The 22540-nt window shown below is 38.8% G+C and overlaps 1 protein-coding gene across 1 annotated transcript in view; it reads left to right on the forward strand.

The window, feature by feature from the left end:
- Positions 1–22540, forward strand: part of COL15A1 (collagen type XV alpha 1 chain) — a 123345-nt gene that overhangs the window by 17352 nt on the left and 83453 nt on the right. The gene's annotated exons all lie outside the window — the stretch shown is intronic.

Below are 22540 nucleotides of genomic sequence, written 5' to 3' on the forward strand. Positions count from 1 at the left end.
ATATCAGAAAGAAATTCTTCTCTGTGGGGGTAGTGTAGTACTGCCACAGATTGTCCAGAGATCTTGTGGATGCCCCATCCCTGGAAGTGTTCAAGGCCAGGTTGGATGGGGTTTTGAGCAGCCCAGTCTAGTGGAAGGTGTCCCTGTCCATGGCAAGAAGTTTGGAACTAGGTGAGCTTTAAGGTTCCATCCAGACCATCCCATTCCATGATTCTATGATATTCTGCCTCTGAGCTGTATAAAAAAATTTTTTTTTTAAATCATACCACAGTCAGACACTGAGACATCTCACAGAGCCCCTGTCTCTCCCTTGCCATATGCTAGGTTTCATAGTAAATCCTCACAGCTCGGGGATGGGTGCTGACATGCAGTTTGGTTTATCTTAAGAAGGTAAATTCTTGCCAAGTAGTTTTGCTATACATTTGCAAGGCTCACTGTTGGCTTTTTAAAAATGACAATATATGCTTAAAATGCAAAAGTAGTTAAGAGTATTGTAATATCAAGACTTGCTTGGAATAATACTTTGCAATGTTTTCAGTAAGATTCTGCAGGATTTCTGGGAGTTGCTAGTTTAAGGGCATGTATTTATTTCTGTGATGTTTGCCTCATTTGTATCATTTTCTTCCTCCACATTCACCATGTGCTTTCTTTAATCCTGTTTCAAGGATTAAAACATTTATAGTTTTTAAAAAGTATTTGCTTGGTCATCTGCTCATTTTTATTTTATCTGTTATATGTGACAGAGGGGTATCTATTCCAAGGCTTTTGAGATCATAGTTCTCCAAGAATATTTCTTGTACACCAGCAAAATTCCCACATGTATTATTAAATCTAACTTTGATGAGTTGCTTGATAGACTGTTAACAAGATAACAGAAAAAATTTACTCTACAGTCCTTCTAGAATAATAATATTTGTGAAAGGAAAGCTAACATAAATGCTATTACAGTCTGTCATGATTTGCTTCTGCAAAATGTTCTGGACTATATTACTTAGAGTGCTGTTAGTATATACAGCCATATCAAACATGTGAATTATAAGAAAACCCTCCCTGATGCATGGAAAATATTTTCAATTATATGATCCGTTCCACAGTGTGTATGATGAGTGATGAAATAAAAGTCTGATTTCCTACTGGTTGCAGTCAGATTAAAGAATTACACAAAGATAAATCAGTCCTGCAAGAAGCACAGTAACAACTAGATCCACTATGACCCAGTATCACAGAGCTGGACAACCTCTCTGTGTCTAAGAAACATCTATTTTAGTAACTTTTCACAAAAAGGTGCTTTTCTTTCCATTTTAAATAAAAAAATCTTTTAGCCATTAGCTTTACTTTTGAGGGAGTTACTGCTGCCTATCAGTAGGATGTCTGTTAACTTTTCACAGTAATGATATTGGATAGGATTATTTTGCTATAGCTATGAGAATCTTCATGAGATGTGAATTTAACATAAATTTAGCCAGAAAATACAAAACTGTGTTGTGGGGAACAGTGAGGATATTATCACATAACAGAGGAAAACTTTATAATCTTTTTAAAAGCATGAAGATGCTCAGCCTTTTTAATACACCATGAGTTTTGATTGTCAGAGACTTGTTTTGGAAATTTCACATTATTTTTCTAATAATGAGATGATCGTGAATAAGAAGACAGGCACAGCCACAATTCAGGAGAGTATTTGAGTATGTCCCTGCTTTTAGAAGCAAGAGTACTCACATCTGTGGGGTGATGTCCCAAAAGGTACATCCCTAAGAACCATTCTGAACGAGTCTAAAAAACACCATCCTGTGTTGGGGAAGATGAAATAGGAAAACCTTATAAATATGATTACCTGGCAAAAGATTTGGAAAATACAGACATTGAGATGAGAACTAGATTTGAAATAAAAAACCTTGACTACTGAATAGCTAGAAAACAATAGTATAGCCAGGCTGAAAGCAATCCCCCTTTCTGATTAAACAATGCCCTTTACCTGCAGATAGGTCCAAAGGTCAGATGGAATGCTCTGTCTCACCCCCCAATGTATGGTTCATCCCACACCTGTGGCCCTCCCCTGAAGTATCAGGTATCTGTGACCCCATTGGCCCAAGTCCTGCTCCAGCCCACCTTGAAGCCCCCTGATAAGGTGTGCCCGAGGGACCGGACGCTCTCTTGGTTCCTGTTCTCCCCCCCTCTCTCTTAGACCTTCCTCTCTTGGTCCCTGTTCTCCTCCCCCTCTCTCTCTTGGACCTTCCTCTCTTGGTTCCTGCTCTCCCCCCCTCTCTCTTGGTCCCTGCTCCTTGCCCTGGCTCCTTTGTCCCGCTTCCCCATCCTTCTCTCTCCCTCTCCCCCTGGGCCTGCCACGAGCTGCAGCTGGCAGCTCCAAGCAGGGCCCTTGCACCCACGCCCTTTCTAATAAACAGCATATATCAACCCGACTTCAGAGATCTCTATCTTCAACCGTCCTGGACACCACCACTCCCCGCAATCCTGCAGCTTATTGATACTTTGAGATGAGGCTTGAAAATATCCAGTATCTTCTGAAACTGATAGAAGCAGAACTTGGCAAGCTGTTCTTCTATATATTCCAGGATTGTGTTCATATTAATTATTAGGAGGGAAAATACCTGGCAGGCAGAGCCGTATGAATGTTTAGATGTTAGTAGCCTTGGCATTTACCATGCATGGATTTTCAAAGTCTGCAACATCTTCCAGGTTTTCTTTTTACTGCAATCACTGTTCACCCCATTTCCTAGCATTTGTTGCTTACAGCTCCCTCTCACCACCATGTGCTTCTCTATAAACCTTTTTGTAAAGGTTTCTTCAAAAGAAATGCTGTCTACCACTCTTCTGCTCCACCAAGGTTTTTTCTCAAGTCTCAATCCCATCATATTGGTTTTATAGCAAATCAGTAGAGCAGGCTCAAGTGCATGCATTAAAGTTGTGCAGTATGGTCTCAGCATTCTCATAGTGGAGGAAATCCCAGTAATATTCACAGTGACCTATCAGTGAGTAATGGCAGCTACAAAAGATTATTTTCTACCTGTAAAACAAAATAATGGAAATGTAGGTTGTAAGGAAAGGAACTCTGAAGATCATCCATTCCAACTTTCCATTCAAATTATGATTATTATTAGATCAAATCAGGTTTCGCTTAGCCTGGTTAGCCTTGAACTTCCTAGATGTGATGGACCTACTTGGAGATAAATTTTTGTACAATTCTAATGGGTTAATATACATAGCACTCTCTTTAGCAATTGAAAGCAAGACGTCATGTTTCTTGGGAAGGTGATCCTACAAAGCAGCACTGGCAATGTCATCCTCTCCTGTGCACACTGTTACTCCATTCCACCCTGATATAACACTGGATTGCAGTCTGTGTTAGAAGGGTTTGTACTCTATGGCCAAGGAAGAAGTATCTGGTTTTATTATCTTCAGCAGTTCTGGTGTCAGCATTGAAGGGATGGGAATGAAAAACAAACATTTTAGATACACAAATGATGTAATTATTTCAGGCGGTTACTTTTTATTCTTTAATAAAATATTTCTACATTATCTACTTATTTCACTGTCATTAGAAAACAATATGTTGTGAAATGTATGCATGAAGAGTATATTAATTATGCACAAAATTCTGACTGCTTCTAAATATGACTTGCAAAATCTGTGCTTAAAAATCTGAGAGTTATTAAATGTGATTCTAAAATAAACAGTTTTACTCCTCACAGCGTCTTATAACCCTTAGCATGCTGGGGACAAATGAAGTGGCGCTTCACCAAAAAATATTTAGAACATGGCAGTGTCTCCTTTTTTTAACAGATCTACACCTAGAAAAACATATTTCACAAACTGTGAAGCAAGACTGCTGTAAATCAAACAGTAACTCCATTGATCAGTGTAAGGAATGGAAGAAATTCGTATGGAATGTAGGAAACTCTACAAAGAGAAAGTTACTGGAACACTTTGTACAAAAAAAAAAAACAGTAAAGCAGTGTGTGCTTTGAAAATAATTCCATTTTCTTGCAATCATGATTTGGATCTGATGTTGATTGAGGCATTTAACTTTTAGATGATGTGTATACCAGACGATACTTTGCTGGGCTTCATTTTTTAAGCTAAAACACATTTTGTCATAAGTGAATCTGATTCAAAAGCTAAACAATAAATTTCCATCCATTTTTACCATCAAAATGAAAACTGAGAAATTAATTTTAAAACTGGTTGTCAGGAGCATGGCTACCACAAATATGTATGATGAAATTATAAAGACATGAATAAAAAAGTGAAATAGGATTATGTTTCGGTGTCCAGTTATCTTTCTTCCTCTTTCAGATTGGTATCCTCTTGGAAACTAAATACAAAAATGTGACAAATATTCAATAGTAATTTCAATTTACATTTCCCTGGCTCTAAATTGTTAAAAGTTTAAACTAAATGTGTTCTGTAAAGCACTGTTTCTTTTCTGTAGTGGAGAATGTTTAGTTCACTGAAGAGGGTTAACTCTGGGAAGTATAATAATGGAGTAATGCATGCACTGTAAAAGTCTCCTGTGGATTTGGTTATATTTCAGTTTCCAACAGAAAAGAAATTGAAAGAAAAGACTGAAAATCTGTCAGCCAAGTAGAATAATTTCAGCAGTCAAGTCCCAATCCTCTGAAAGAGCTGAAGGAGTTATAATTTCACCTAGAAGTAGGCCGCAGAATTGGGCAACCCAGGAATATACAAATTGAAACATTAATTTGAAACACATTTGAACATTAAGCTCATTAACTGAGCTCAAGACTCAATCCCATCATATTGGCTTTATAGTACCAGCAAGGAGAAAAACAGTTCCTGGCAAACTGCAAAGGCAGACTCTACAAAGCTAAACTGGAAATTTCTGCCTTAACATTAGGTCATGAGGATATTTTTATGCAATTGCAGAAACCCTGGAATCTAAATTTATTGTATTGCTAAACCATGCCAGAATTATAAACCAAAGACGTTTGGCATGGCTTCATGTTTTATTTTACAATGAGATAATTTATATCAATGCATCTATTAAAATAAATATTTTTGTATAATAAGAATTGTGTTGCACTGATTTCATCAATTAAAAAAGGCTAATTAAAAAAAAGTTGTGAAGCAAACGCAAAATGTGAAGCAAACGCATGAAAATAATCACAGTCCACAATGTATTTCCAATCCCTTTTGAGGGATTTTCTTTGGCCTGAACAAAATCTCCTTTTCACTCAAAAATGGCACAGTCAGATAATTTTATTGGTGATTACAGTAAGCAAATACTGCAGTCCTGTTAGCTGTTAATGACCCAACAATAAAATAAATTTTCAAAGGGAAATGTGGTTTTTTCCCATTTGTCTGTGGAGGTTATGTGCTTTGTTTTTCACTTTTCAGCATATTATTTCTCTGCCTTGTGTCCACTATATGTGGTTGGGTTGGGTTTTTTTCAGGAGAGAAAACCACAACCATTCCTACTTGAAGAGCTCCACATCTTCATGTTTGTTGTGTTTGGGTGTAGGAAACATGCCAGAGAATTGGGGTTTTCTTTTTATTCTCTTCCACTGCTGGACTACAAATACAAGGACCAATTTCAGTCTTGTCTCAATGGAAATGAATGAGCAATAAATATCTGATCTTTAGTATGGAATATCTATAGCTGCCACATAGGCAAAACTGTATCAAGCAGCATAAGGCCCTGCTGTTAGCAAACACTTCACCAACTGCTTCAAAACTAGACTGAGCAGCTCTTGTTCAAAAAAAAAAATCTGCTACCACTTACTGTTTTAATGTTTATGTGAATTCCAGTGTGGTTTCATAATTTGAATTAATTTGTCACACTTCCATGTTTTGTTTCATGTAGTCTCAGAAAGAAATTTTTTATCATTATATAGTGACAACTAGATAAGTTAATTTTTTATAAAAGTATATTTTTATGTAGAAACTTATCAATACACACATGTACCTCAGCAGTTTTGATCAACAAGAGAGTTCAGGCTTGTAGGCTTTTGGTGCATCACCTGCTATCATGGTTAACTCCCTGAGCAGTCTGGCTGTTTGCACAGCAAGATTTATTCAGTCTTTGGTTTTTAGATAATTTCTCCTTAGTGTCACATTATGTTAAATAACATAATAATTATGTTAATAAAATTATACTTCCAAGTGGGAAGTCAATCAGTGGGTCTTTTCACTATGAAAAGCATTGAAAGTAAAGGACCAAAAAAAAATTGGGGAAAATAAATACTTTATAGTCCATTTATAGGTTGTATAGGTTGAAGGGGACCTCTGGAAGTCATCAGGTCTAGTCTCACCTGCTACCCAGGATCATGTCCAGACCATTTTTTAATATCTTCAAGGAAGGAGATTCCATAAACTCCCTGCATAACCTTTGTCAGTGCTTAGTCATCCTCAGGGTGAGAAAGGGTTCCCTCATGCTAAGAGGGTTTCCTATGTTTCAGTTTATGCCCATCACCTCTTTTCCGGTCCATGGGCACCACTGAAAAGAGTTTGGCTCCATCCTCTTTCCATCCTCACTTCATGTTTTTATATAAATTAGTAAGATTAGTAATATAAGTCAGATCTGTGTGTCAAATCATTGGCGCTTCTTTGAGAAAGTCGCCTCTAATAGATACAAATTTAAGAGACTTCAAAGGATCCAAGCTCTCTTTTCTCCAATCACATTTCCTCTGGAAAACATATGTGTGAGTGCATGTAAAAATATGTATATGTATAAAGAAGCTCGGTCAGGTTCTTTACAGCTTATTCTTCCTTTGCTTACAAGGAGCTCTTTGCTACAACCTGAAGTCTTTGACACTGTGATCAAACCAATGGATGCGGGTACCACTTTCTCCAGATAGTTTATGAAGAAAAGGAAAAGTCATAAAAGGAAGGGCAATGGTGAAAACATCCATTCTTTTATATCTACATGTATTATGTTGCCATTCAAATACAGCACTACTTCATAAGTAGATTGTTTGTTACTAGCAGATCTGTCATTAACTGTGTTTCTAAGTAGATATTACTTTTTGTAATTAACAGCAGTTACTATTAACCACCAAAAATTGCCAAGTAAGATAGATGTAATAAAGATATTGGCAGTATTTCTGGCATTTCTTTTGAACACTGTTTTTCCTGCTGATCTGAATGTGTATCTTTCTGTTTGTTTTCTTTCAGTCTGGCACAGAACCTCTGCTGGGACACAGTTCTAGATATCTGCCAAGTGTTTTTTAAAACTTGTCTTTATTTTCTGGCCTACCAGAATCCACTAAGTTACTTCAGGTCACTGCAGATGTTCAGATTCCAGCTATGAGAGTGTAGCCAGATACATTAATATCTGTGTGACTTTGACTATGTGGTCATGTAACAGAACCACAAAATTTCAGCTGCAGAAAGAGACATCCTCTCAGATCCAAGATAAACCTCTTGCCAAGTTGAGTCTGAAGTCCTGTATTTGCATTCTATAAGCCAAAATAATTTTGTGATTCTTTTCCTTACTTCAAAATAACAGAAAAGCCCCTACATATGACCTCACAGGCTGTATCAGCTAGTTCCTTGGTGTTGGTCCAAAGCAAGCAATGCACCTGCCAGATAGACCACTGGGAGCTGACCTGGCTCAAAAGGAAGTTAATCCATATGGAAAAGTTCTTGGGGATGGATCTTTCAATCTCTGCATTGCAAATTTCAATGTTCTGTTTATATCTCATGTATTCAGTTGCCGTGATCATGCCAAATTGTAATTTATGTTTCTATGGAACATAGCATTTTAGCAAGAGGGTGATGATTAAATAAGAAAGTGATGAAATAACTGATGCATAAAAGTTTGGGTTTGCCCAACCATATGTTTCCACACTTGCAGTCTCAGTTTGGGTATTGAGAGTAGCTGTTGCATTATGTAAAATTGTCATTGCTTTACTAAAAGCAACAGAACTACCATGATTCATCCCATATGAAAATTACTTACACGTCTTTGGTTTTTTTGACTGTATGTACAGAGCTTCTGAGAGTCAAAAGAACTATTTAACAGCAATATCTTTTCTTCAATTTTCATAACTGTTTCAGGTTAAACCTGCTACAGCATGATTCTGCTCTTCCTTGAATGCTTTTTATTACTGCTGCATTTTGTGCACAGAGTAGCATGTACAGAGAAGGTCAAAGCTCACTGAATGTAAGCTGAAGTCCTAATATTCAGCTTCCAGGGAATGAACCTGAACATAATGAGGTTTTTGTCAACAAGATTTGTGACCTATGGATGCCAGAAGAACAGGTTATCTCTATGATTCCAGAGCAGTCACATTAATTGCCACATGCCCAGAAAAGTGTACACTGGTATTACTATTAAATGACTAGACTAGTTTGCAAAAAAAAAAAAAAAATTAAACTATATAAGATTAATATTATTTTCAAAGACTGATAAGGGGGGGGATAGTTAGATCCTGTTCACCTTAAATTTTCTTGATAGGTCTGCAAATGTAAGTAGGGAATGGGAGACAGAGAGGGGAGGTTTGGAGGGTTACTGTGACAATTTTGTTGACAAGAATGTTGACAGACTCAGAAGAGACTGAAGACTTTGGTGCCTGTTGGCTTGTACAGGCTCATTCCTGCTCACAGGTCTAGCAGTATGTGCCGCATGTGCCAGAGAACAAGATTAAGCTGCGGTATGTTCTCTGGGAAAAGGACGACAGCACTGCCTATAAGATTTATCATAAAGCTTGCAGTTGGAAAAATGCCTCCTGAAGCTGCAGCTCAGCACATCAGATGGCATGTCTTTCTCCAGTGGTTTTGCCAAGAAGCTGCTAAACAAAGAACAAAGATGAGGAGGTATTTGACTATATAGGGAATGTTGGAGAAGGAAGGTGATTCCAGCTGATGATGGAAGAAAAATGAGGTGAGAGCAGACAGCTGAAATGTCTGGAGAACTCACTGCTCGGTACATGGAAAACACAGCCTTTAGGATGCATGATGCTAAGATTTCCACTACCTGGAGACTTCTTTTGGAGTCTGACCCATTGAAAGGTATGCTTTAATTTGGACCTAATTAAAATTTTATGCAACATAGTTGTCCTATTACTAACATACAGCTGTGCTTATTGTGAGTGAAATTGGTGAAACCAGAGTCTTAAAATACAAATGAGGGCTCAGACAGTGAAAGTATAGAGCAAAGCACATAATCAAAGCAAAAAAATGCCATTAGCATTGTGGCTTGTTGCTTATTAAGTGAGTTTCTTTTTTTGACTTTCTGAATCTTTGGTTCAAACAAGCACTAAGAAAAACACAATAAATTCTAAGAACATCACTCTTTTTATTCTTGTCACAGCACTAATGGCCTTGAGGAAGTACCCTTTGAAATTTAAGCCAAAAGAACAACAATTTGTGTCAACCAGCTTTTTAAAAGCAGAAGGCCAATATGCCAACACATTTTAAATGGATTTATAAATATTGGATGCAATTGTAAATCAGCTATATTCTCCAAGTTAGGGACAGCATGCAGTTGAGACTTCTCTGGGAAAGACTTTCAACTGTATATCAATTATCAAAACCTAAGAATTACTGCTGTATGCTACTTTTATCTCTTTCTCTATTTTCAGCTCTTGTCTCAAATAACATTTGAGTGAACTAAAAATATAGTACTTACCCAGAATAAGACTTCATCTATTCTCTAAATACTCTAGAGGAAATGAAATTATTTTTGACCATGCATGTTTAAAACATAATATATTCTCTGTGTGATTAAAAAATAAGTTCATTTTCCCCCTTTGTTCATACAGCTTTAAATCCTGAATAAAATATAACAGATGTTTCAGTTATTCTAGACAGAAGCTATTGATTAATTAACATTGTATACAAGCAGTGGAGAACTGTTCATGCAGGCAATAAGCTGCACAGACATCAGAATTAGTTCAATAATTCGGCATGGCAGTAGAGCTGTTAAAATTAACGTTACCAAGCTGGAAAATATATTATCTTCTACTTCACTTTGAGTCAGTGTTCTTATGTTTAATTGTGATCTGGCAATCTGGTCTCTTTGATTTAGTCATCAGGCAGTGATCAATGATCTTCCAGCTAGATAACTCAACATTTGGTACACATATGTGTACATAAAAGATCATATTTACATGCTAGAGCCTGATTAAAACAGTGAACTGCATTGCTGAAAGGTCTGATCAATGGGGCTGTTCCAATGTTGCCACACTGCTCCTGCCATATTTCCTTGGAAATAGCACAAGAGAAATGCAGCTGTGAATTAGGGTGAAAGGTTGTTTCATCTCTTTCAAGTTTCTCAAGCCCCTGGTTGAGACTGCATTTTGGTTCATGTGATGATAGGTAGACAAGGATGGAGTGAAAAGGGGGAATAAATGCCTGAAAATTCAGCTACACTATAAGGAAAGACTTCTGGTCATCATCTACGTAGAATAACACATTTCATAGCATGGTCACTTTCTGCATGATGCCTTTTTGAAAAAAAAGTCAGCAGTTTATTGGTGTTCCATGGTAGTATTTCAGTGAAAATAAAAAAATATTATAAATCTTGTTTGTAGAGCTCGTTGACACTTTTTGAACTGTTTGACAGAGACAGCAGTGAGTAGGTCTATATCTGAGGATTTTATCTGAACTTCTAGAATTTCTAGTTGTGAAGAAAGTCCCAAAAACATGGATAATGTAATGTATGAGGCTGTGCACATTCGAAGCCGGGTGAAAGTGAAGCCACTGTACTGCATTCTCCATCTGTATAAGGGGATAAAATATCCAGCATCTAATTTTTACTTCATTTGTCTTCTAAAGAAAACTTCTATATTCTTCTTAATGAAGATAGCAATTCCTCTAAAAGATACTTGGCAAAATATTTGTTTACGAAGTCAGGCAGCTGAAACCAGATTTGCTTTGTTTACTGTTGCATGGGACCATGTGTCAGGTCCCTAGTGGGATATCTGTGGTTAGTAAGTAGTAAAATTAGTTACTCCACTGAGCTAAAAAAAAGAACCCATTATATTTGTGTTTAAGAGGATGTCTGTAGGCAGGTATTACAGTAATGCTTTGAGTTTAACTTGGTTTCACTAGGAAATAATACATATATTATTGCAGCACATCATTGCAGTGCAATGATTTCTGAGTCTGCTTTGAGCCTGAACTTCTGTGCACCAAATTTGACAAAGATGGAGACCTGATGGCCATTAAATCCTTACAAACCTCATGGATCAGGAACACAGTAAGGGTAGGAAACATACTTTTGTTTCCACTTAGAGAGGGACTGTTTAGAAAAACAACATATTTGCATAAGATACCTTAAATGCTGGAAAAGCTTTAGTGAGTGCTTACCCTTTCCTGGCAACAGAATCCAATAATAACACAAAATTCTAGGAATTTATATCAAGTAATCACTGTAAAAGCAGAAGGTTTTTCACTTAGGACTTTAGTCAGGATTTCAACCTAGAGCTTTATGACTAGAGATGACATTTTTATGATATCTTGTTTAAAATCAATCAGCTTTTTTAAAAATTCATTGCATTCACTGGAGAAAGGCAAAAAAAACAGTAGCATAATAAAAGCATATGTGATTTATATTGAGATATAAAAGTACTGTAACAAGGCTCTTGGGAAATGAAATTGTTGGGAAAAAGGAAGATGGAAAAAGAAGGACTATGTTGGCTAGATTTTATTTCTATATTTTTACTGGTGCATTCATACTATAAAAGCATTTAGCTGTCAGAAATATTAATGTTCAACACAAGACATACTTCTAGTATTTACTGTTCCCATATAATCTACCTCACAATCTTTTTTTAACTTCTCTGAATCTTGGTTTTTTATAAATCAAATCTATTAGCTACTAAATCAAATAGTGTAAAGAATAAATGAGAATATACTTATAAAAATAAATTACAGATATCAGGTGCATAAATTTAAGAACATTTATGAAAGGGATGCTCCTGGAGGACAGTAGAAGTCCTCCTAAGAGCTTGAAAATGAATATTAGTAACAAAATATCATCTTCTGTTGCTTAACATAAAAGGATGGATAACTTAGTCATCTGAGAGAGACATACAATCCACCAGATCTCAAAGTGCTGTGGAGGAGTGAAGGATGCGTACAAAATCCTCTATTTTTTGTTACCTTACTGGATTTATAGTCCTTAATTTTTAAAAATAAAAAACAACAATAACAAAACCCCAAAACAACAAAGACCAAAACAAGAAGTCCAAGACATAACCTCAATTAATGCAATATTTATATTTTTCTATTCTCATCTAGTCTGAACTGGAATGAAGTGATTTTCTACTCTCAGCTTAGCTGTGTGAGGAAGGACTTATAATGCTGTCCCTAAAGCTCTGATGATGTGTTATAAACGTATCAGCTTCCATCATACAGAGACCAAGACAGACTGCAGAAGCTACAAAAATATCTATCTGTTTCTTTCACAAAATATCTATTTGTTTCTTTCATGTTCCACTCAAAAATTCCCTGCAGGTACCCTTTCCAGACATACTGGAGATAAAGCTTGTCCTTGGGTGTTCTTGGGTAGGGTCTGCTTGCAAGATCAAACTGTACACAGCATACAAAGTTGGCCTGGAGGCTCACTGAACATACAGACTTTTATTGCTGTGATGAAACAGATGTCCTCACAGTGGCATGGGCAGGGAACATGACATCTGTCTTCTTACACAGGCGCTGACTATGTACATGATTGTCAGGAGCAGGGTTTCCTGACAGGAGAGAGCTTTCTGGGTCATTCACATTGTCAGAGGAAAAGCAGGAAGGCATGATACTCATGGGAAACACAGGGAGAAAGCAGTGTTCAGGTCATTCAGGTGTGAGGAGCAAAGGAGCATTTCTGGCTGAAGGTTTCTAGTTTTCATTGAGAAAACTGTAACTCACAAATCCCACCTGCCCATATCCTTCTTATGCCCCTGTTCTTTGAGCCTTGTGGAGACAGGGTCTGGCAAAGAGAGCAGGGGCAACTGCAGGACCTGCTGATTAAGTGTTCTCTATCCTTGCTTCCCATTCAACCTCTTTATATAGCATGAGAATTTATATCCAAGTCAGTGTGCCAGACTATGCCAGTGTCTGTTTTTCCACATTTGGGCAGAGAGTCTCTGCTGGCATGTACAACTGTTAAATCTAAGTGCATCAGCTGCCTCTGCCAGAATTTTAAAAGTGAACTGTCTTCATCATCTTAGAATTTTTTTTTTTTTTTTTTGCAATGAGGGTGTTGATAATTTTCTCCCTTAAAATTCAAGAGTTAAAAAAGAGAGAGGGAAAGAGAAAACAAGAACAGCAATATATTCCCTCCCCCAGCCCCCCCAAGAAAATATACAGAAGACAATGTACTTTGTCTGATTTTCAAGGTCATTGTAAAAGAAGGGTAGCGTGATAATTCACATCTGCTTTGTTAGACACGTAATGGAAATTAAAACATTCTAGCTTAGATGTTATAAAAGAGCTTGCACAGCAGACACTGACATTGGTGATTCATAAGCAATGTTCTCCTCAGCCAAAGCTCCTGTCTGATTTATGAAGTGCTGTGTTGCTTCCTAGTGGTGAAATGCAAAAGCTCCTGGTCTCCTGTAGTCATTAAGGGCTACTTGTCTCTCTAACTGGCAATCAGACTGCCCACATCACAATTAAACAAGCGCATCACACACAGACTTTATTTCATAAAGTCAGTGTCCAACCTGGTCACAGGTGCCTGCTATTGAACAGCTGCAATATTAGATGCAGACTCTGTAATTCTTACACAGGTTAGCTTTGTCAAGTTATGTTTAAGAGTCTGGATGTCTTAGCAAGTCTGGAAATCTTTTTCCATGAAGGGCTACTGTTCTATTTGCCTTTGCTTTTTCCACTAATGCATATGGAATATATGGAATATATGCAAATGTAAAGAAAAATGTATTGAAATCGATGGGCCTCATACATCCCCAAAGGATTAGCATGAGAAAAAGGATTCCTTTCACAGGTAATTAAATGGCTCTAAAGGCTTCACAAACAGAGTGTGAACATGACATGGTAAGAGTACAGCAAGTCCAGAGATGTGTCAGGGGGCTGCAAACTCCGAAAAAGGACTCTTGAGTTTCCAGATAGTGGTTTCAATCTCTTGACCTGGTTAACAGCTCAGTTAGCTTTGCCTCACTACTGGAGTTGAATGGCTAAATATTTCCCACTTTTTCTTCTCATCTGTTTGTGAGGAAAGAAGGACAATGACTATTCAGTGTATATGCTGTATTTTTTATTATCTACTGCTGTGGCTCAAGGAACCAGTATGTTTAAAACATAGATTTTCATCATTATAGGAGAACAGTTCATTGAGTACACATTAAAAAGCTTTGGGTTTATGTACAGAAAAAAAAGGTGCCCAAAAATATATGGAAGGTCTTCTAGTAGAACAACTGACAAAACAATAAGAAAATAGTGAAGTATTAGATCAGGAAAAAAAAAAGATAAAACCAGAAAAACTGATTGTATGGAAGACAGCATTGTGGTGTTGATGGTGGTTAGTGTAAAGAATTGAAATGAAATATAGTTTCTCAAACAAGATAAAACGGGGGTTGGGGGGAACCCCCAAACAGTATTTTGTGCAAAACAGATGTCTATTTAATTAACTATATTTAAGCTCTTTCACCCATTAGAGGGCAGAATTACAATGACACAAAAGCAGGAGCCGGCAGAAAGAGTTGGAAAGCGGCTTTCTCAAAGGAATGCCAGCCCTGCTCTCTGGCGTGTGAGTACCCCAACTCCTGCTGGCTGCAGCCTGACTTCCAGGTGTGCAACACCACCAGAAAGTGCTTCTGAGGTTTCCTGAGGCATCTGGAAGGAAATGCTGCAGCCTTTAATACCAATATATTCTATCCATGTTTTCCAACAGTGTATTAATGGCAGCTAAAAATGTGTTTGAGCAGAGCCAATGCTGTTTTTCCTGGTAGCAGCAATAATGCTGGCCTCTTCCATTTCATGCAGCATATCTGGGACTGTGTTACAATATTCCCCTTCTTTTTCTCTCTGCAGTACTTGATTAAATTTTATTTGGTAGATGTGGAAATCCTTCTCTGCTTAATGGTATTGCTATAAATATTTCTTGTTAATTCAAAGTAAAAGCACTTTGGCAGCAGGGAAGAAGTAATTCTCTCACTGTATGTCGTAACTGTACTCTGTATAAAATAACGTTCTGTTACAGTTATAGCATCTCTTTGAATGCAGAGTAGAGACAGCAGAGGCACTGCACCACTGAGACAGAGAGGATTTATTCATGCTGCTGCAAAGGGAGCTTACAACCTGGACTTATGATTATTTGGACTGCAAGAGGACAGGGAAGCAAGGTCAGCTTGGCTCAAATTTGCAGACAAAGAAGTGCCCGATCTTGGCTGCTCTGAGCCTGGATTAGTTATGAAAGCCTTCGTAGAATACTGCTTTTATCTCATTTCCTTAAAAGAACATGGAAAGGAGCTGCCTGCAAGGCTCATGCAGCAGTGGACAGCAGTGAAATGAGGTGTTCTTGCACAGGATGAGAGTCAACGACCATGGAGTGAATGGACTTTCACAGACATGGGCCAGGAGCAGCACCAATAAAAGTGTCTGAAGAGGAACATGGGGAGACACTAGATGAAGTTAAGCTAGAAACAAAGGCAAAATAATAATTTCATTTAAAAGCCAGCATCCATCCCACTCCCATCTGTGTGGAGCAACCCAAGCCCTCCCTTGAGTGAGCTAAAGCCAGCTGTCATAGCCTTAGTAACAGGATGGTTTACTTCTTATAATTAGCAAATAGCAACCACTTGAGCATGTTATCCTGACCCTTATGTACCCATCATGTTTCATCAACCTGGAGCAGTATTGGGCTAAATGTGGCAGCTGATTTACCTGAATAATTGTTAGCAGGCATTTCTAGCTAAAAACATAATAGAAAACATAAATGGGACAATACTTAAAATATCAGTTGAATGAATATTACTGCTAAAGTGTAAGTGGTTGGGGCCAAATATGACAAACATCTGTAACTTCAGTCTTTGCATTCATGTATTTGAGATAGTCCAGCTCACGCTTCTCATAGCAAGGAAGACAACAGCAGTGTGTTTGTCTTGAAATAGTGCAACTAGGGTTGGTCTGACCATACCACTGCCAATCATGTTCTTTTGGTCAAAGAACTTGTAAATATTTCTCTTCTTTTTTTCAGACTTGGAACATTGGAACTGCGTATTTTAAAATTAGTCTGAGATGGGTAATTCTGTCTGTGTCAGAGGTGAGGGCCTTGCCTTTGAACTCTGCTTCTATTTTCTAGTGGTGAAACCATGGATAAAATGTCCTTATCTGTAACCCTGTAGCCTTTGGCTCTGTTGTAGTAGTCTCCCAAAGTCTGTGTGACAGTATGCTTTATGCCACCTTTGAAGCTAGTTTGTGTTGAAGGTGTGGTAAACCAGGTAGAAACAGGGACTGTGGGTATTCCAAGTTGTATATGAGCTCTTGTAGACAACAGGAAACACAAATACCCTGCTCCCAGTGAATAATCTCATGTTTTAAATGACTGTTTGTAAGAAAATTCTGGATTCTAGTCATATTCCCAAAGTAGCTTTTAAAATAGCATCCTGACAGCATCTTCTCTGGAAAAGAGAAAGCTTGCAAGAGACTTTATAGCAAGTTTCAGTACCTAAAAGGGCCTACAAGAGAGCTGGAGAGGGACTTCCCAAGGGCAGGTAGTGGTCAGACACGTAAATTGAAGGGTAGGTTTGGATTAGATGGTAAGAAGACGTTCCTTACTTACAAGGGTGGTGAGGCACTGGAACAGGTTGCCCAGAGTAGCTATGGATGCCCCATCCCTGGAAGTGTTTAAGGTCAGGTTGGAAGGGGCTCTGAGCAACCTAGTCCCTGCCCATGGCAGAGGGGCTGGAAATACTTGACTTCGAAGGTCCCTTCCAACCCAAAGAATTCTATGATTCTATTATGCAGCTTGATCATCCAAGGGTTTTGCATCAGGCCTAGCATTGGGACTACCCTGCTCCATGAGGGAAAACATGAGGAGGAGGCAACTAGGATGACCTAACACCTGTGCACAGACCAGAGGCAGTGTTGAGGGTGCCAGAAATTGCATCTGAAAGGAGGCTCCTGACCAAAACGTCACAGTGTAATAAATTAAATTATATGAATGTGGACCTTTCTCTGCCTCCAATTCCTTCTATAACATATAAATATTGTGTTTGTGCCTCAAGACCTACACAAATGTAATAGGCCTTCAAGCAGGTGGGATTTTTTCTTTCCTCTATTTAATCCCTTGTAAGCAGTGAAAAAGCATTTTGGATCCCAAAGATATGAAATTCCACCGTGCCTAAGTAATTACATTAAAAAATTGAAATAAAAGGAAAAAACCCAATAACCTAACCCCTACTATTGTAGTCTGCAGTCTTGAAACACCCTATATACTGACTTACTGGATGATTTTTACAACATTTTTTCAGTACTGCAACACCTCACCACTGTTGAGGTGGCAACTCGTTGCTCTTCTGCCTTCAGGAGTCTTACTGTAGAGGGGTTTTCTGATAGTCTAAGTAAGGTGTTCAATTGCTTGATGCCCTCTGTCTCTATAGCAGCTATTCTAAACGCTCACCTGAGTGTCTTTGGATCTTTGAAATACCTACTTCGGAGGAAGTCTATGCCTAAAATGCATGGGGCCTCTGGGCTAGTTACAATAGAGTGTTTCTTCCACTCATTTCTAGTCAGGTTCACTTCAGCTTCTACTAAAGTAAAATCTTGTGATCCCCCTGTCATGCTGGTAATAGAAACAGATTCTGCCCCCACGTATCTAGATGGGATTAATGTGCACTGTGCACTAGTGTTTACTAAAGCTTTATATTCTTGTGGTTCAGATGTGCCAGGCTAACGAATCCAGAAAGTTTAAAAAACACGGTTTTCCTTAGCCTCTACCTGGCTAGAGGCAGGGCCCCTCTAAGCCTGGTTTTCTTTCTTTCCTGGGGCATATGTCTTGGAGGTTCCTTCAAGGGGATCGAAAATATCATCATCATCATTATTATATATGGCAGTTCGGTTATTGGCCACTGGAGCTTCTTCTTTTTTGGTGAAACTTCTTCTCGGAGTCTTGCCTTCCTTCAATTCACACACCTGCTGTGCCAGAGCAGCAGCAGATTTTCCATCCCATCTCTTTATGTTTTCTCTGCAATCACACAGGAAAAACCACAGCTCAGCTCGTGAGGTGTACCTTCTTTCCCTATCTGGGGAACGTTAGCGTTGGGTACTAGAACTTCTGATCTGTACTGCCGAGATTTGGAGAAAACCCTCTTTCATCTCCTCCCTGAGTTTCTTGTGGTTTTCCTCTATCTTGTCTTCTAATTTCTGCAGACGTGTTTCCACCGCTGCGATTCTGGCATGTGTTGGGCCCTGCACAGCATCTGCATATGCTCAGAGCTTCTTGGCCATATTAAGCACAGTCTCCTCACTGTCATCCCGCTTCATTATTGCTAAAGCAGAAGCGTATTCTTATGGCCCAAGTCGTATAAGTTTTCGCCACATCACAGATATACATGGTACTAAGTCTGGATTTACAATGGTTACATCATTTGAGAACACATTCTCTGCCACTGCCATTTCTCTCAAGCGTTGAATTCCGTGTTATATAGTCTTCTACTGGGTTTGTTGTTTATAGAGATCGTCTGCACACAGATATCTTTGTGCCACACTTCCCAGGACCTGTGCCCAGACACTCAGAGTCAGCCTCCCTCATCATTCCTTGGTCAATAACCGGATCATGTGACAGGGATCTTAAATGCCTCGCTTCACTACTGTTTAAAATTGTAGCCTTGCCTGCAGCATCTCAAAGACAGACAAACTAACTAACTATAGATTCATTAAGTCTTCGAGTGTAATCCTTTCTTAGACCACAAAGGTCCTTCAGGGAATAGGACTCAATAGTGGCTTCTGATCTTGTATCAGTTGCTTTAATTCTAGCTTTTGTGTTAGTAATTGGCTTTGAGGGTCTTTCCTCTGGATCATCATCATCGGTCACTGGCCGATTAGTTTTGCCTGTGTGCTTCTTTCCCACAGCGACTGCCAGTGGCTTAGGGTTGCTGTCTGGTTTAGCTACCACCTGAGTAGCTGGGGTGTTGGCTGCAACCTGAGTGACTGAGGTAGCTGCTGGTTTATCTCCCTGCCACCCTGTCTCTATCTGCTACCCTACAGTATCTAGCAGGGTACGATAAACATAGGCCAGGGCCCAGCTTATTGTAATGATCTTTTTCTCCTTAGAGTCATCATGGTACTTCTCTTTCGGGTATTTCCCCACCTCAGTTGGGTTCTGAATTCTGAAAATCCCACTCTACAGGGTCAGAAAATTCCTTCAGGGTTTGGCCCATATTTTCCCATTTCCCACACTACTCAGGAGTTTCCACGCCTGGGTAAGGGGTCTCATCAGCTCCTCTGGGCATAGCAGCCTTTATTCTGGAGAAGCTGCGGACTGTATAAAGTATGTGAAGGATGTGTACCAGAAAAGATACTAGAAAGATGGTCTCTTTAGCATTCAGAGGAAACTGAACATTCTCAAGAAATGACATAACAGATTCAAAAGAGAAGAAGGAAAGGAGAGGCTGGAAAACCTCATCCCCTGCTCCTCCTCTAACAAACCCGGTATAATTACTAATAAACCTCCAAAACATACTACTGGAACTAGGACGCAGGGTAGGACGAAGAAACCATAAACCATACATATCTTGAACAGACTCCAGTATCTTTTTAAATGCCCTACAAACCACTATCACTAAGGCCAGCACAATAGCTATTTTAATCCGTGCTCCTCTACTGTAAAAACTACGTGTAAGGGAAAATAATCTTAATGACCAGAAAAATACTAAAACCTCAAAGAACCCTAGAGACTAGAGCCACATGAAGGCCTCCACCCTAAGAGACATTACAAATTCAAGCAACATGGCTACTGACTGCTGTAACTCAGTAGCAGATTCAATTGGCCCCTCCCCCCCCAACTGGTTCGGAAAAAAAAAATTTCCTTGGAGAAAAGTGGAAAGACTGTTTATTAAACAAGAAAACCTAAACAATATTAAACATTAAAAACTTCTTGTCACTCTAAAAGAGGGACAAACTCAGAAAAATCTTCCCCCCCGCCTACCCCAAGGTTGCAGCTCGGCTCACTCAGTCTCTTATCAGCCCCTCTGGTGCTGGAAATGCCGCGGCCCAGGCCCGGCCCGCTGGGCCACAGGTGCGAGCTGCTGGTGCTCTTCTTGGTGTTCAGTCCAGAGCAGGTTTGACCAGGTCCAAAGAAAAGGAAAAGCCACAGTCTAGGGAGCTTCTTTGCCTCAGCTAGCTAAAACTAAAAAGCAAAGGAGAGCTCTGTCTCGCTATCTGTCCATCCGCAGACAACACAGTCCAGGAGAGGAATGTGGAGGAGTGAGTGCAGCTTCTGGAAACAAACTCCATGCTTCTTCTCCCCCCCTTCACTCCTGGAACAAGTCTTAAAAGTGCAAAAGTTATTATTCAGCATAAACAGGACAGACAATTGGGGATAAAAGCATCATACAGTCAACCTAGGACAAGTGGGTAGGTGCAAGTTTCTACCCCAACCTCACTGAAGTTGAGACTCTTCCTGGGCCTTATGACTTATTTTACTGAAATGAAAATCCTGACTCTTTGCTGTCTTTTGCTGCCACCTTTTGCAAACATGTTTTGTTTGTCTCAGAGGCTAAAAGAGCTCATGTTTGGGGCTCTGGCTGTTAATGTTGGGTAAGTGACTGGGAAACTGCAACTAGACTGCAGCTCCACACATTGTGTGGGGAGAATGCATGGGCTCCTTTCCAATCACCAAATCTTCCCTTGAGAGTGGGAAATGTGAAACTACAGTTGTATTTATTGATTTCGCTCTTAGGATGCATCCTGCTGTCCAAGCCTGGTTGTTGAACACCTTAGATTATGTATATTCTCAGTTCAGTCAGAGAGAAAAAGAGAGAGATTCTACCAGGCTAAGACTGGGAAACAGTTGGAAAGGAATGTAAATAATTCATTATCTCTCTTGTGGTTCACATTGTTTATAGACATGTTCTGCCACCATGCATCATTCACTGTGCACCAATGGTGTGAGATGTTTTTACTTTAAGACCAATGAAATTAGTCTGCACGATGTTCTCTATAAAAAGAGCGAAGTATTTGAAATAAATCAGTAGAGTTTTTCTTCTCACCTTCTGAACTGGAGTTCTTTTGTTCCTGTCCTGCCTCAACAGCAACATTAGATATTGTCCATCTCTATTCTTGGTCACTTTACCATAACTCTTTGGATGTAGCTATGGTATCAGTGTACAGTTCATATATTATCCCTCAAGATCATTATTTTCCTTACCTTCTAACCCTTGTGTAATGGCTTATGTATTTTGTTTGTAGTGCAGGTTCCTTTATGTATATGTATGTGTGAATAGAAAACATGACCCAATATTAGACTGACAATCAAAATATTGCCAGCTGTGTTTGGCCAGAAAATAAATATATCCACTTTTTAAGCTATTGGGAAGGGAACAAAAATTCTATCTGGCAAAGCATTTAAAAGTGCCAAAGGGATTTAGTTTCTGGATGAGGAGCTAGTTTTTTTTAAACAAAACATCTCTACTTTCAAAAATATTTCAGGGCAATTGTTTCTGTATGAAGCACATCAGTCTTTTTTTTTTCAGTTAATGAGTTCCCCCTGGAAATGTTCAAAAGGTGTGTGGATGTGGCAGTTGTGGACATGGTTTAGTGGTGAACATGATGGGGCTGGGTTAACATTTGGGCTCAATGATCTTGGAGGTCTTTTCCAACTTTTATGATTCGATGATTATAAAGTACAGAGAATAAGATAGATTAGGATTTATTTCAACTGTGCTATCACATCTTTGGCACAGGAAGAACACTTTACAATTTCTTTGCAAAGCCACTAGTACAATGGAAGACACTTTGCCATGCATATTCCAGGCTGGTACTGCACATGAGCAATGAATAACAGAAGTACATTGCAGCTGAATAAACTCTCTAGCTCTTCATTAGAATCAGCTTGCCAGTTTACAGAACAAAGAGTAAGATTCTTTTATTTTTCTGATTTTTATCAGGTATTTTAAGCAAAGTTTTTCAGTTCATTTTGCTTGTGCTATTCTGATGGACTGTCATACCTTTTCCATTACTATTCCATTTGGATTTATTCAGCCTATACAGCTGTTACAGTCACAGGTAACTGAATAAGTTTAAAAATCAAAAGAGGATTTCGGTATAGATACAGCTCTGAATTGGTCATTATGATTAAAAATGTTACCTTTTCTTGCTTGCTTTTACTTCTTAGAAGAAGAAAATTGGAAGTTGTGTTCCTGTTATGCTGCTAGAGTGTGCCTTCCCAAGGTTCTAGTTAAAATTGGATGCAGATACTTAGCTGTTGTCATTGCTCCTTCATTACCTGATAGAAGCTCTCTCTCTAGGCACGTCTGGCACATATACATAATTCTGCCTTTTTGCCAAAGCATAAATACTCTCCTTTCAAAACTGAGTTTTGATTGCTGAACAGTATTTATTATGTACACAGTGCAATTTAGGAGATAAATGTGAAAAT

Source organism: Anomalospiza imberbis, chromosome 1 (genome assembly GCF_031753505.1).
Source record: "Anomalospiza imberbis isolate Cuckoo-Finch-1a 21T00152 chromosome 1, ASM3175350v1, whole genome shotgun sequence".
In the NCBI taxonomy this organism is placed as follows: Eukaryota; Metazoa; Chordata; class Aves; order Passeriformes; family Viduidae; genus Anomalospiza; species Anomalospiza imberbis.